The 15,722-nt window shown below is 25.9% G+C and overlaps 1 protein-coding gene across 7 annotated transcripts in view; it reads left to right on the plus strand.

Moving 5' to 3' along the window:
- The window catches only part of LOC127288432 (cell adhesion molecule Dscam2-like), a 155,297-nt gene that overhangs the window by 29,763 nt on the left and 109,812 nt on the right, over window positions 1-15,722 (plus strand). The window contains exon 1 of one of the 7 annotated variants that reach the window (XM_051315867.1): window positions 11,010-11,028. The exons of the other annotated variants lie outside the window; for them this stretch is intronic. The gene's annotated coding sequence lies outside the window, so the exon portion shown is untranslated. Of the gene's footprint in view, window positions 1-11,009; window positions 11,029-15,722 lie in introns of those variants that run through there. 7 annotated transcript variants of the gene reach the window in all.

Below are 15,722 nucleotides of genomic sequence, written 5' to 3' on the forward strand. Positions count from 1 at the left end.
TCTGGGGAAAAAAAATAAAATTTGATATCAATTTCTCAAAAATTTCAAGAAGTTAAAAAAATTCTGCAAAAATTAATATTTCGTTAAATTTTATATTATATTTTTAAATAAATTAATTAAATTTCTAAATTATTATTTAACTAGCCTCGGATTATACGACTTTTTCCGACTTTTTTTTCAAAAATATGACTTTTATCGACTTATTTTAATAAAATGCGACATTTTTTTTTTGGATTTGAAAAAAATGTAAATAAAATAAATTTTTTTAGTATAAAATGTAGATCTTCTTCAAATTTTCTTCAATTCAATTATTTAACAAATGTTTAACTAAATTGATTCTTCACTAAATTAATTATTTTTAATAATTTTAATGAAATACATCACAAATTCAATTATATCAAAATTATTTTTCAATTAAAATTTGTATGAAATTTAACAATTTTTTATAATTTAAAAAAAAATATCACAATAAAATTGAATTATTTTTTAAAAATTTGAATTCAAAATAAACTAAAATTCAATTATTACCCGAAATTTTAATTCAAAATCAATTAAAAATCCAATAATTATCCAAAATTTTCAATTTAAAATTTAATTATTCACCAAATTTTCAATTTAAAATGAAATAAAATTCAATTATTTTCTAAAATTTCTATTCAAAATTAATTATCCAAATTTTTAATCAAAAATGAATTTAAATTAAATTATTATCCAAAATTTCAATTAAAATTCAATTTATTCCCAAAATTTTCAATTCAAAATAAACTAAAATTCAATTATTACCCGAAATTTTAATTTAAAATCAATTAAAAAATGCAATAATTATCCAAAATTTTCAATTTAAAATTTTAAAATTTAATTATTTACCAAATTTTCAATTTAAAATGAAATAAAATTGAATTATTTTCTAAAATTTCTATTCAAAATTAATTATCCAAATTTTTAATCAAAAATGAACTTAAATTAAATTATTATCCAAAATTTCAATTAAAATTCAATTTATTTTCAAAATTTTCAATTCAAAATAAACTAAAATTCAATTATTACCCGAAATTTTAATTCAAAATCAATTAAAAATCCAATAATTATCCAAAATTTTCAATTTAAAATTTAATTATTTACCAAGTTTTCAATTTAAAATGAAATAAAATTCAATTTTTTTCTAAAATTTCTATTCAAAATTAATTATTTAAATTTTGAATAAAAAATGAACTTAAATTAAATTATTATCCAAAATTTCAATTAAAATTCAATTTATTCCCAAAATTTTCAATTCAAAATGAACTGAAATTCAATTATTTTCCAAATTTAAAATCAATTAAAATTTAATTATTCTCAAAAATTTGAATTCAAAATTAATTGAATTTTCAATAATTTGAATTTAAAAGCATCTAAAATTTAATTATTTCTAAAATTTTCCATCGAAATTTTTTTTTTTTGAAATTTAATAATTTCAATTATAACTCTAAGGAAATTCAATTATTTTTTAACTATTTTAATAATATTCTTTGAAATTTCAACTGTCTGAAACAATTTTTCAATTAAAAATGATTTTCAAATTATTGTACTTTGTCCGCATTTTCTAATAAATTTTTAGTGAAATCATCTAAAATTTTAATTACAAAACACTTAAAGTTTCAATTAATTTCAAAAATCTCAATTTTAAATCTTTGAATATTCAATTAAATTTAAAAAATGTTTTCCAAAAATTGTTTGATAAATTATTTTTAGTTCTGTAAAATTTAATAATTGTTTAAAAAATAAACAATATCTTTTGAAATTTAATTATATCTAAAAATTTCAACATTAACCCTTCGAAAAGGATTATTATTAAAAAAAAAATTTTTTATTTAAAAATGTGTAAAATATTTTTGTTAAAATAAAAAACAAATCCACTTTTTTTTGGAATATAAATCGACTAAAACGACTTTTTTTGTGTCTTTAAGTTGATTCGAGGCCTGTGTTTTTATAATTAATATTTAATAGATATTCGTTGGCCCCTGGTACCTTAAATATTAATTTTTAAAAATAATTTTTTTTCAAATTACTATCTTGTACGAAATTTCCTGGCGCATATTTTTTCTCATCATAAATTTTTTGTATTTGTATACAATTTTTGAATCAATATACAACTTTAAAAAAAATTTCGTTGGTAAACGTAGTGTACTTCAGCTTCGTGAATTGAATTTTCGAATTTGGAATTTTAAAGAAACTTATTCCGAAATTTGGAAACACAATTATACTACTTTGGCAAAAATGAGAAAAAGAATTGTCAAAAATTTGACACGTCATTAGATTACTATTCAAAAAAAACACGTAAAATCAGAAAAGGCCAACTTCATGTTAGGACAGAAGGACAGACTAAGCATTTTATTATTATATAATTACTCAATTAATTATTTAAATAAATTATAAATTTTTAAATAAGAAAAACTTGTAAATTTCATAAAATAAAAATTTCTGTCAAATAAAAAAATAATAAAATCGGTAAAAAAAAAAAAATTAGAACAAGATTGTAAGTGAAAGAAATCGTATGATTTTGTTAAAATAAAAAAACTTTTCTGGTTTTAGATCCTTGGCGATCCGTAACCCAAAAATTCCCCTTGGTTCTTGGTGTAATGTATCATCCCCTTTCTGCAAATTCAGCGCTCTATTCCCGCCCTCTCGACATTCTATGCTTTTGCCGTTTTTACAAACCAAGTGGTCTATTCTCATGCATATATTCGAAAGCATATGCCCATATGCCGTGCCGCGCGAGAGATCCCCTCGAGCACTCGTGCCCATCGAGTTCCGCCAACGTAGTGCACCATGCCAACCGCAAAATTTTATATCTCTCAGAACCATATCTCATCCTATGCGCAATATCACTCGCCCCCTTTTATATATTGCATTCGCCATTATTGTGGGAAATATCAATAAAATATTCTTCTTATAAACAGTAAATACACACAGAGAGAGATGGTTGAAATTAAACATTTCTTTTTGTCAACTTTCCAAAAAAGAGGACACACATATTTCTTAGTTTCTTTTTTTTGGAAACTATAAATTTTCTCTGTTTATCAAATTTTATTTATTTAGCTCAATTTCAGTTTTACTAAATCAAGAACTGTGAATTTTGTTGGGAATTAACGTTGTCTGATAAAAACAGGATTTTATAAATGATAACACAATATTAACAAATTTTTAAACTTAATAAATATATGCGTGAGTAATTTCGATAATACTGAGAAAACAATAATAAATAAAAAAATATAATGTCTGACAAAAACTGGATCTTACTACTGATACTACTATTAAAGGTGTATTCAATAGGTATTGTCTGATTAGAATCGACTTTCATTACTGATATCAATAAAAGGAATAAAAAACGCTCTGTCTGACTAAAACCGACTTCTACTACTGATATCACAATTTTACGATTTTGTTAAGCTTACCTTTTACCAATTTTCTCTACAGAAAAAAATTTTAATTTATATACTACGATGAATAAAATAAATTATAAACTTTCTGCCTGACTGAAATTGACTGTTACTACTGATTTTATAATCAGTAAAATTTAGAACTTCGTAAATTTGAATAAAATTAATTCTTACTACTGCAATATACAAAATAATATAAATTTAAAATATTCCGTCTGACTTCAAACGTCTTTCACTACTGATACCATTTTTTCATTTAAAACTGACTGTCTGGCTAATATTGACTTTTACTACTGATTTTATAATTAGTAAAATGTATAAGTTAAAAAATTTAAATAAAACTAATTTTTACTACTGCAATATATAAAATAATATAAATTTAAAACATTCCGTCTGACTAAAATTGACTTCTACTACTGATTTTAATTAGTAAAATTTAGAACTTCGTAAATTTGAATAAAATTAGTTTTTACTACTGCAATATACAAAATAATATAAATTTAAAATATTTCGTCTGACTTAAAACGACTATTACTACTGAAATTAAAAATACTATTTATATCTGTCCAAACATTAACTTATATTACTAACTGAAATTTTGCTATTTTATTTCGCCAAATCTATATAGTCAATTTTCTCCACAGATACAAACAATACACAAACTTTAAACTTTCCGTCTGACTAAAAACAACTTTCACTACTGATACCATTTTTTATATTTAAAACTGACTGTCTGACTAAAATTGACTTTTATTACTGATATTATAATCAGTAAAATTTAGAACTTGGTAACATTGAAAAAAATTAATTTTCCCTTCTGCAAAATCCAAAATAAAACGAATTTTAAACATTCGGTTTGACCTAAAACGATTATCACTACTGAAATTAATAATATAAAATTTTATGTGTGACTAAAAATTGATTTGACTACTGATAAATAAAATTTTGCGATTTTATTACATCAAACTTATAGTAATTTTTCTTCAATGATAAAATATGACAAAAATTAAAACTTTCCGTCTGACTAAAAACGACTTTGACTACTAAAAAAAGAATAAAAAATGAATTCAAAATTTTATGTTTAACTAATAACAACTCAAATTCCAAAAAAAACAAACTTAAAACTTTTCGTCTGACTAAAAGCGACTTTCACTACTGAATCCAATGTTTTCATTTAAAACTGTTCGTCTGACTGAAATTGACTTTTACTACTGATTTTATAATTAGTAAAATTTAGAGCTTAAAAATCTGAATAAAACTAATTTTTACTACTGCTATATAGAAAAGAATACAAATTTAAAACATTCGGTCTGACTAAAAACGACTTTTACTACTGATTTCAATTGTTTTTTGCACTTAAAACTGCCTGTCTGACTAAAAATCGACTTAAGTAAAGATAATAATAAATGAACGACAATAAAACAAATTAAAAACAAATGTCTGACTGAGACTGACTTACACCACTGATACCATAATGAAACTATTTTTATCTAACTAAATCTGACTAAATATATTTGATTACCTATTTTTTTTTTTTTATAATATTTATCAAGAAAATTGACGTAAATAACTAAATCATTGAAACTAAAGGCGCAAAAGTTTTCAATTCAATATAAATTTTCACTTGGATAATTTCGTGCAAACATGTCAAGAAGTACGCGTACGTTCCTTTTTGACCTACAGTTTCTCGAAGGTATAATATAAAGATGCAATCTAACTGAAATACGAGAGTTTGCATTTACTTTCGAATCAAAAGGAAGTTTCCATAATTTCTTTAATATATCCTTATTTTCAAATAGGAAAGCATTTAAATCTTATTCATGTCAATAAAAAAGTTCTCAATAAAATTTATCACTATATACGAAAAGAATTCGTTTAAAATAGCTTATACGTTACTTTTATAAAATTACTATTATTACCATTGCTATTATTATTATTACTATTACTATAACTATTACTATTACTATTATTATTATTATTATTATTATTATTATTATTATTATTACAATGAATCACATAAAATCATAAAGATTTAAAAAAACTATTTTTTTGTATCTAAAACAAAAGTATTTTTCTCAATGTAGTAATAAAAAATAATAGAAAAATACCTCACAATTATTTTGATCTTTTTATTTTTTTTGGGGGGAAAGGGGGGGTGAACTTCCTTGTGTATAGGAGAATTCCTTAAAGTCAGTTCACGTTCAGTGCGCGAGCCTTCGCAACCGTCTGGGTTCCAATATCTAAAGTCATAATTTTAATGAAAATTCCTCTATCGTCGAGTTCTTCGAATTTCAAACTGCGATAAATAACCGGCTTATAGACTTCTTTGCAAAAAGAAAAAAAAATTTCCCTCTCAAGCATTCTTTTAATATATATATATATATATATATAAAATATAAAAAATATATATAAACAACTGCGTTTGAAATATTGTGGCTGTTTCGGATAAACAATAAATTTATATATACATATATATTCAAATTGCACCATTTTCCATAGTGAGAAAATTATTTCTGACTATTATTCTAGAATAAAGGAAAATATTGACATAATTTTAATTATATGTTAACCATTCTCCTTTGTTGTTATTAACTAATTAGAAATATAATTTAATTAATACTTCGCCTTTGTTTTGTTGAATAGTATATATATATATGTTTACCGCCTCACGTGTCACGAGCATTAATTTCATTAGTGATATTCTTGTTCTTTTTCATTGGTATTTGTCGCGGTCGAAATTTTTTCCCTTCGCAAATATTGGATCCGTGTAAACAAGTCTCTTTACAACATCGACAAACTCTCATTTTATTGTTCAACTTCATATATATATAGCGTTCAATTTTAATCGATCGATCGCAATTTAGTTTCATTAAAGTTAAAAAAGTCTCTCCTTTTTTTCATTATTGGTAATTGTATAATAATATAGAAACGAATAAAAAAAAATAAAAATATTAATAACAATAATAGTAATAATAATAATAATAATAGCAAAAATAATAATAACAATAATAATAATAATAATAATAATAGCAAAAATAATAATAATAATAATAATAATAATAAGAAAAATAAGAAAAAATTCGTTAAAAATAAATTGTTACATTTTTCTCTGTATTAATTTTAATATTTAAAAAAAAGACAAATGAATAATAGTTTATTTATATTAATTTAAAAAAATTAAACATGTAATTAATTAAAAAAAAGTAGAGAAAAATAATTTTTCTCCTCGAGCAAAATATAATAAAGAAAAAAAATGAATATTATTTGCGTAAAAAATGTTGGTAGGGATTTTATTTTTATTTTTTTTTCGTTTTGAATGTCGTCAAGGTATATATTTGCGGGTTTTTCAAAGAAAAGGTGAATGTTGTTAGTCAAATTTTGTTGAAAACCTTTTTACACAGGGGAATTGTATATATATATATATATATATATATATATATATATATATATATATATATATAGATGGCATGTTATACTCAATGGTGCCCTTGAGGCATTTTATCAATAGCGGAAGTGCTCGGCGAAATCGGCACTGATTATATTGAAATGATATACAGCTTGCAAATTTTTATTCTATTTTTTTTTTTTTTTTTTTTTTTTTTTTTCGTGAAAGCCACCGAAGGTTATAATTTGCAAAGTCGGCGCGACTTTTTCAACGCCGTCAATGTTCGAGGGAGTGAGTATTCTTTTCTCGTCAGTTTGCCACCCCTCCTTTTCCTACCCTCACCAATTCCTTTTTATTCCAAGAAGTCTCCTTCCTTTACTCCTTTTAGCGTCTCTATTCATCCGTGTCTCGCTTGCGGGTATGAGTGAGGCGTCTTCTCGACCCCCTTTATTCACCCCCCCCTCCCTCCCTCCCACTGTCTTTTCTTTCCACGATCAGAGCATTCTCCTCTTCGCCCAATGTCTTCTCTGTCTTTTTATGTTACTCTCTCTCTCTCTCTTTCTTCCTCTGTCTGTCTGTCCGTACCTTCTCTCTCTCTCTCTCTTTATCTCGTTCAGTGTCTTCTTCCAGTTTCACTCAGCATCCATCAGGAGGAAGACTCCTTCCATATTCTATCACCACCCTTCCCTCCCCCCTTTTGAACGCACCAGCCACTTTCAAAATTAGTGCATGTCTGCTTTAACTCGGCAGGTTTACCATTCGCTTATTTCTGACTTTATAGAATTGTAGAATTTCATCAGCAGTCATTCCAATGAATACAAATAGTCCCTTTTAAAACAGAACCAAAAAAAAAAAGAAAAAAAAAATCCCAAAGGAATGGAAAATCCCTTCAACGAGTGATGCGAAGGACAAAAGAATGAAAATTACACGAAGGCGACTCTACTACTGTGATTTAGAGTCCACTTGATTTTTTTTTTTTTCTTTTTTTTTTTTTTTAATTTGATGTGCAAATCAGGTGTGCAACTGAAAGAAGCGAATAGGCCCAGTTTTTTTTTTTTTTTTTTTTTTTGAAATGAAATTCGCGAATATTAAAGAGAGACAATTTGCATTATTGAAGCTTGGGAAAATTCAATATTAAAAGCGAGATTGCAAGAAATTATTATTTAATTCTAAAGTGCCAATTCAACTCTTGTGCAAATTACAAAAACAAGAGGCGCACAAGATGTTTTATATTAAGAAAAATTCTCTAATTGACGAGAAAAGCGAATAATTTTTAATATAAAATTTATTATTTTTAAAAGTACGAAAGGGCTCTTTGGTTTTTTTTGTAAGCCCCGTTTATTATTGTAAATAAATAATTAATTATTATTTATTACAGTAACAATAATTATTTAATATAAAAATTTAAAAAAATAAATATTAAAAATTGTCAATTATTTAGAAAAAAACGTAATTTTTTCTTAATTTTGAAAATAATTAAAAAAAAAATTAAAAACATTTTTTGTTAATTTGCATTTTATTCAAAACCTGAAAGACGTGGAATGCTAAACTTTTAAAAGAAAAGCTAGTAAAGTACATTATTAAAAGTCAGTATATTGTACAGTATCTTATTTTTCCAGAGTAATTTCTTGCCACTTTCAGTTTTTTTTTTTTTTTTTTTTATTTTTTAAAATAAAACGAAAATGGAGATACTTTAGCAGTAGAATGCGTAGGAACGTAAAGCATTTCAGATTGCGATTCTAAACGACACTCTGACTAAGTTGGCCATAAATTTTTTTTCTTTTTATGCTAAAGAGACTGTAAAATGGATTTTTTTCCTCTATAATTCACTAGCGCATTATAAAAAAAAAAAAAATTCGTTAAATATATTTTTATTCGACATATTTTTTCTTTTATATTTCAAATTCATATATTGAAATATTCATGCATTTTGAGAGATGAAAATTACATTTGAGTTTTATTTTTTACAATTTAAAAATTGACATTTAAATTTATAGATTTAAATATAGTGGGAAATTTTTTTTTATTATTTATACGTAAGCCTTTGTACTGAAAGTATAAATTTCTGCATTTCAAAATGTATGTCTGACAAGAAACCGACTTTTACTACTGAAAGTACAATAGAACGAATATAAAACGTTATGTCTGACTAAAAGCAATTTTCACTACTGAAACCATAAATTTTTGAATTACAAACTGTATGTCTGACTTATACCGATTTTTACTACTGAAAATACAATAAAACGAATTAAGAACTTTATGTCTGACTAAAGACTGACTTATACTACTATTATCACAATTTTATATGACAAAAACCATCTGTCTGACTAAAAGCAATTTTCACTACTGAAAGTAAAAATTACTGAATTTTGAACTATATGTCTGACTGAAACTGACTGATACTACTGAAAGTACAATAAAACGGATTAAAAACATTATGTCTGACTAAAGACTGACTTATACCACTGATATCACAAATTTAAATGACAAAAACCATCTGTCTGTCCAAAACCAACTTTTACTACTGAAACAACAATAAAACGGATTAAAAATGTTATGTCTGACTAAAGACTGACCTATACTACTAATATCACAATTTTATATGACAAAAACCATCTGTCGAACTAAAACCAACTTTTACTACTGAAATAGCAATAAATAGAATTAAAAACGTTAAGTCTGCCTTAGACAGACATACACTACAGATAATCCAATTTTATAAGTGAAAAACCATCTGTCTGACTAAAAACAATTTTCACTACTAAAAGTAAAAATTACTGAATTTTAAACCATCTGTCTGTCCAAAACCAACTTTAACTACTGAAGGTACAATAAAACGAATTAAAAACTTTATGTCTGACTAAAGACTGACTTATACTATTAAGATCGCAAATTTAAATGACAAAAACCAACTGTCTGACCTAAACCAACTTTTACTACTGAAACAACAATAAAACGGTTTAAAAATGTTAAGTCTGACTTAAACTGACTTACACTACTGATAATACAAATTTATAGGTGAAAAAACATCTGTCGAACTAAAACCAACATTCCTTACTGCTAAAAAAATACACTTTACAGGCCCTTAGCAGCAGTCATAAAAAATTCTGTCAAATTCCATTTCCACTTTAATTTCCATTTTCCATTCTCAATTCAAATTCCACTTCCACTGTTTCTAATTTTCACTCTCACTTTTATTTCCACTTTCCCTTTTTCCGTTTCTCCAAATTCCATTCTCACTTCTATTTTCACTTTCTCTTACAACTCCATTTTTTTAAATTTCCATTCCAATATCCAAATAGTGAGAAAGTGGAAGTGGAAATCAGAAAAAATGGTAGTTGAAATTAAAGTAGGAATGGAATTTGGAAAAAGTAAAAGTGGAAATAGAAGTGGAAGTGAAAGTTAGAAAAAGTGGAAATAGAAATGAAAGTGGAAATGGAAGTGGGGATGGAAAAAGTAAAAGTGGAAATAGAAGTGGAAGTGAAAGTTAGAAAAAGTGGAAATAGAAATGAAAGTGAGAATGGAAATTGAAAAAAATGAAAGTGGAAATGGAAGTGGGAATGGAAATTGGAAAAGTGGAAGTGGGAATAGAAGTGGAGTTTTTTAAATTTCCATTTCCACTTCCAACGCCACTTTTGCAAGTTTCCATTCCCAGTTTCACTTTTCGAATAATGAAATGGAAATTGGAAAAAGTGGAAGTGAAAATGGAAATACGAAAAACTAGAAGTGAAAGTGAGAATTCAAATCGAACAAAGTGAAAGTGTAAATGAAACTGTAAATGAAAACGGCTTTAACAATCGACCCTCTAAGCAGTTACACTGAAAACTAAGACAAATACACAGAAGAGAATGAGTTTAAATCTTCATTTACTCAATAGTGGTGCGTTTCAACGAAAAAAAAAAGGAAGGGGCCTACTAGCTTCGTACTTTTAGTCGTTTCTTGAAGCTTTCACGGTCGTTGATTCGAAAAGGAGATAAAATCTGGAGCGTGAAATCGTTTGATTCGATCCACAGCTCCATAGTCACGTCTCCAGTCTCCTGATCATTTTGGTTCCAACCCCGCTCATCCCTGTCGGTTTTACCTTCGAGAGTTCTCTCACCCCCCCCTCCCCCTCCCACTTATCCCTCAACAAGGTTCCTCTCACAGTCCCCTACGGAAACTCGCCCAGGTCGAACTACGCTTCGACAAACTGTCTCCCAACTAACGATGGTACAAAATCAGCAGGTGAACGTAATAGTTGTCGTTGTAGTAGTATTAGTACTAGTGGTAGTAAAATAGTAGTGGTATTAGTACTAGTTGCAGTGCTTCAACCCTTAGTCATCGTCGCCACCGTCGTCGTCGTCGTCGTCGTGTTCACAATTAAGTTTGCGAAAAGGGAAGGGGGGGGGGTTGGAAGGAAGGCTGATGGGAGCAGACATCCGGTTAAGCGATCGCAGTGAATGGATGTTTGAACCAAATGAGTTTTAAGAATACTGGAAAATCGTTCTCATCTTCTTTTTTTTCACAAGCGACAAATACCAATGCACATCATTTTTTACTTCTTTATATATATATATCAAATAGAAGAGAATTTCATTTTCGATGAATGTGAAATTAAACTGATAGGAAAAAATTGTCTATCACTTCACATTATTAACTTTTGCTTTATATTATTTTATTTTTTTATTATTTTATGTTATTTCTGTTATTTATGGTATTTATGTTATTCTCGATATTTATATTATTACACGGAGAGAAATAGATGGTAAGAACTTATGATCTTAAGATGGTAAAAAAGTAGATGTTATCCGGTACTATAATTATGCTACACGGTACTATCAAAAATGTTACAAAAAGTATAGTTATGTTACCCACTACAATCAAGATGTTACTTCGTACAATCTGGATATTAACTAATAGAATCTACATTGTTGTTCCGTATATGTAAGATCAAATATGGTACCTGGTACTATCTAGATCTGTCTAGATCTGGTACCATCTATTTCTCTCCGTGTTCTATTATTTATGGTATTTCTGTTACGTATAGTATTTATGTTATTCCTGTTATTAATGTTATTTCCGTTATTTCTGTTATTTATGTTACTTATGTTATTTCTGTTATTTATAGTATATCTGTTACTTATGGTATTTCTGTTACTTATGCTATTTATGTTATTCCTGTTATTAATGTTATTTCCGTTATTTCTGTTACTTATGTTATTTCTGTTATTTATGGTATATCTGTTAATTATGGTATTTCTGTTACTTATGTTATTTATGTTATTCCTGTTATTAATGTTATTTCCGTTATTTCTGTTATTTATGTTACTTATGTTATTTCTGTTATTTATGATATTTCTGTTACTTATGCTATTTATGTTATTACTGTTATTAATGTTATATTATTTCTGTTATTCCTGTTATTTATGGTACTTATGTTATTTGAGTTATTTCTGCTATTTATGGTATTTCTGTTATTCGTGCTATTTATAGTATTTCCGTTATTTCTTTTATTTATGGTACTTATGTTATTTCTGTTATTTATGATATTTCTGTTATTCCCGCTATTTATAGTATTTCCGTTATTTCTGTTATTTATGGTACTTGTGTTATTTCTGTTATTTATGGTACTTGTGTTATTTCTGTTATTTATGTTACTTATGTTACTTATATTATTTCTGTTACATATGGTATTTATGTTATTCTCGCTATTTGTATTATTCCCGCTATTTATGTTATTTCCATTATTTCTGTTATTTCTGTTATTTATAGTATTTATGTCAGTTATGTTATTTCTGCTATATAGGGTATGATTGTTATTCCCGCTATTTATATTATTTCCGTTATTTCTGTTATTTCTGGTACATCTGTTACGTATAGTATTTATGATATTCCTGCTATTTATGTTATTTCCATTTTTTCTATTATTTATGTTACTTATGTTATTTCTGTTATACATGTTATTTCTGTTATATATGGTATTTATGTTATTCTCGCTATTTATATTATTTCCGTTATTTCCGTTATTTATGGTACTTATATTATTTCTGCTATCTATGGTATTTCTGTTATTCCCGCTAATTATAGTATTTCCGTTATTTCTGTTATTTATGGTACTTATGTTATTTCTGTTATTTATGGTATTTCTGTTACTTATGCTATTTATGTTATTCCTGTTATTAATGTTATTTCCCTTTTTTCTGTTATTTATGTTACTTATATTATTTCTGTTACATATGGTATTTATGTTATTTTTGCTATTTATATTATTTCCGTTATTTTTGTTATGTATGGTACTTATGTTATTTCTGTTATTTATAGCATTTTCAGCAATATATGTATAAAAATTCTATTCCTGCTGTAAGAGTTATAAGTAGTCAAAGAAAATTTTAGTTAGACGACGTAACTTTTTTTAAAAAAAATTTTAATAGCAGTAGTAACAGTTAGTTTTGGTCAGGCATAACGTTTTTAATTTGTATATCGTTTAATGAAATATGTTTTACCTTTGGTTAAATTTGTTACAGCAGTAGTATATGCCATTTATAGTCAGACTTATTTTTTTTTAAAGTCGTCATTAAAGTATCTGTAGAAAAATTCGGATTTAGTCAGACATTGCGTTAATAATTCGTATATCTTTCGACGAAATATGTTTTAAATTCAGTAAAATTTTTGTATCAGTGGAGAAAATGGTAGCATTAGCATTAGTAAAAATAAATTATAGTCAGACAGAAAATTTTAAAATCATTATTTTAGCAGCAGTAGAAAAAGTCAGTTTTGGTCGAGTCTTTCGTTTTAATTTGTATAATACTGAGGAATTATTTTAAATTCTATAAAAATTATGTTACCAATAGTAAAAATCGTATTAAGTCAGACAAAACGTTTTTATAATTTTCCCCTTGTCATATCAGTAGAACAAATCAGTTAAATGCAGAAAAAAATTTTTAATTTAGATTTTTTTCCAGTTTCGCACATTCAACTACATTATTAAAATGCAAAAAAAATTCCTGGTTTGATAAAATATGTACTTTGTTTTTTTTTTTTTTTTTTTGTTTTCTTATTGATCGCGCAATATTTTTTAAAGTTGAAAAAAACTCCTCCATCAGAAACACAAAGTTTTTAATCCCACCTATATTTTGGCAAACTTTTCAAAGTGTGATTTTTTATTGAAATGCCTTTAGCAAAGAAAAAAAATGTGAATAGAATGATAAAAAGTAAAAGAAAGAAAGAAAAAAAAAAGTTTGCAAAACTTCTATAACAGAAGAAATTGAAAAACCTTTTAGTAAATAATTTATTTTCATTTTCATTTATTAGAAATGAAAAAAAAAGAAATTTTGTAATTTTATAAACAATAGTATTTTTAATATTAGAGACAATTACAGATTATAATAATATGAAAAGATATTAAACCATCTTAAAGTGAAAACTGTAAAGTAACTTCTTAAGTACTCTAGACTATCAAGCCCGAGGCAATGGATGACGCTTCTCTATAAAGCATAAAAACTTTTCAATTTCTGTCAGGTTATAAAAAGAACTTGGAAATACGATTTGAATTAAACAAAGGTCGAAAGGGGAAAATCATTAATTAGCTCGAGGGAAAAGAAGGAGCTTAACTTCAGGAAACATTAAAACAAGTTTGCATTTTCTTTTTTTCTCGTACCGAGTTTCCACTTGCGAATTAATCTACTCACAAATAAAAATAAAAATAAAAATAGAAAAAAAAAAAAAAAATACTATACGTTTCAGTTATTTTCCCACAGCTCTACTATAAACCCAGTGGTCTTTAATATCTTTTTGCAAATGGAAAATTCCTTTTAGTAAATCCATTACACTATCTATTTCATTTCAATATATTTATTTCATGTTACCATTTTCCAAGCAATACGATTTAAAATGAAATTACTAGAAAATGAATCCTTTTTTATTCTAACAAAGAAATATAGAAGGCAAAGAATTTAAAAAAAAAAAAAATCGTGTGTATTTTAAATCTCAATAAATTCGAATTGCGCGAGAGAAAAATATTTTTCATTTACTCTCCTTGTCTGAGAGTAGGGGGGAAAATGTGTAGAAAATGAAAACCGGAGTTTATGTGTGCATACTCGTTTAACAGCAATGTACAAACAAAAACGAACACAGTGTATTTGAACATGGAAAATTAGCGTTTCATGAGAGTGACTCGGGTACCAGTATATGTATATATATATATAGTGTTTATATCGTTTTGGCTTTAGCAATATCCGTACTCGGTTTACCCTCTCGGACTCTTTGCTCGTTACTAATTAGGAGATATTTCCTGCGCAAGTCCAATTTAAGGTATATACAAAAAAATAAAAACAGTTTTCTGGATCGATGATTGGTGAAATGTGTTATTTTGTCATTAAAATTTTGTTGTAATTCTAAATTATCGAAAAACAAGCGCAATTAATTATTATGAAAAGAGAACATAAATTATTTCCCATTAAACAATATTTATATATTCTCTTTGATTATTGTAATTTATTTTTGCTATTTATTTTGAATTCGAATAAATTACAAAGAAATATTTATCAAATTTACTTATTTTATTGGAAATTTTCTTTTTATCTCAATATTTTTTTTATTTATTATTATTATTTATTTTTTATTTATATTTTTTTAAATATTGTTTGTCGGTCAAGTAGTAAAGAGAAATTTTACGTCAGACAGATTGTTTATAAATAAATTAGTAGCAAAAATCATTTTTAGTCTAGACAGAAATTTTCAGATATTTGTAATATTTTACATTAGTAGTGAAAGTGGGTTTCAGTCAGACATAAAATATTTTTATTTCTGTATTTTTAGTATCAGTACAAGAAGTCGGTTTTAGTCAGGCAGATTTTTTTTATGTTTTCAGTAGTGTAGGTCGATTTGGTCAGACAGGATTTTTTACCGGCAAATAATACTTTAACATCGTCTTAATGTAT

The sequence above is a fragment of the Leptopilina boulardi genome, unplaced genomic scaffold (assembly GCF_019393585.1).
Source record: "Leptopilina boulardi isolate dan_hultmark-lab unplaced genomic scaffold, ZJU_Lbou_2.1 LbouV2_386, whole genome shotgun sequence".
Lineage (NCBI taxonomy): Eukaryota > Metazoa > Arthropoda > Insecta > Hymenoptera > Figitidae > Leptopilina > Leptopilina boulardi.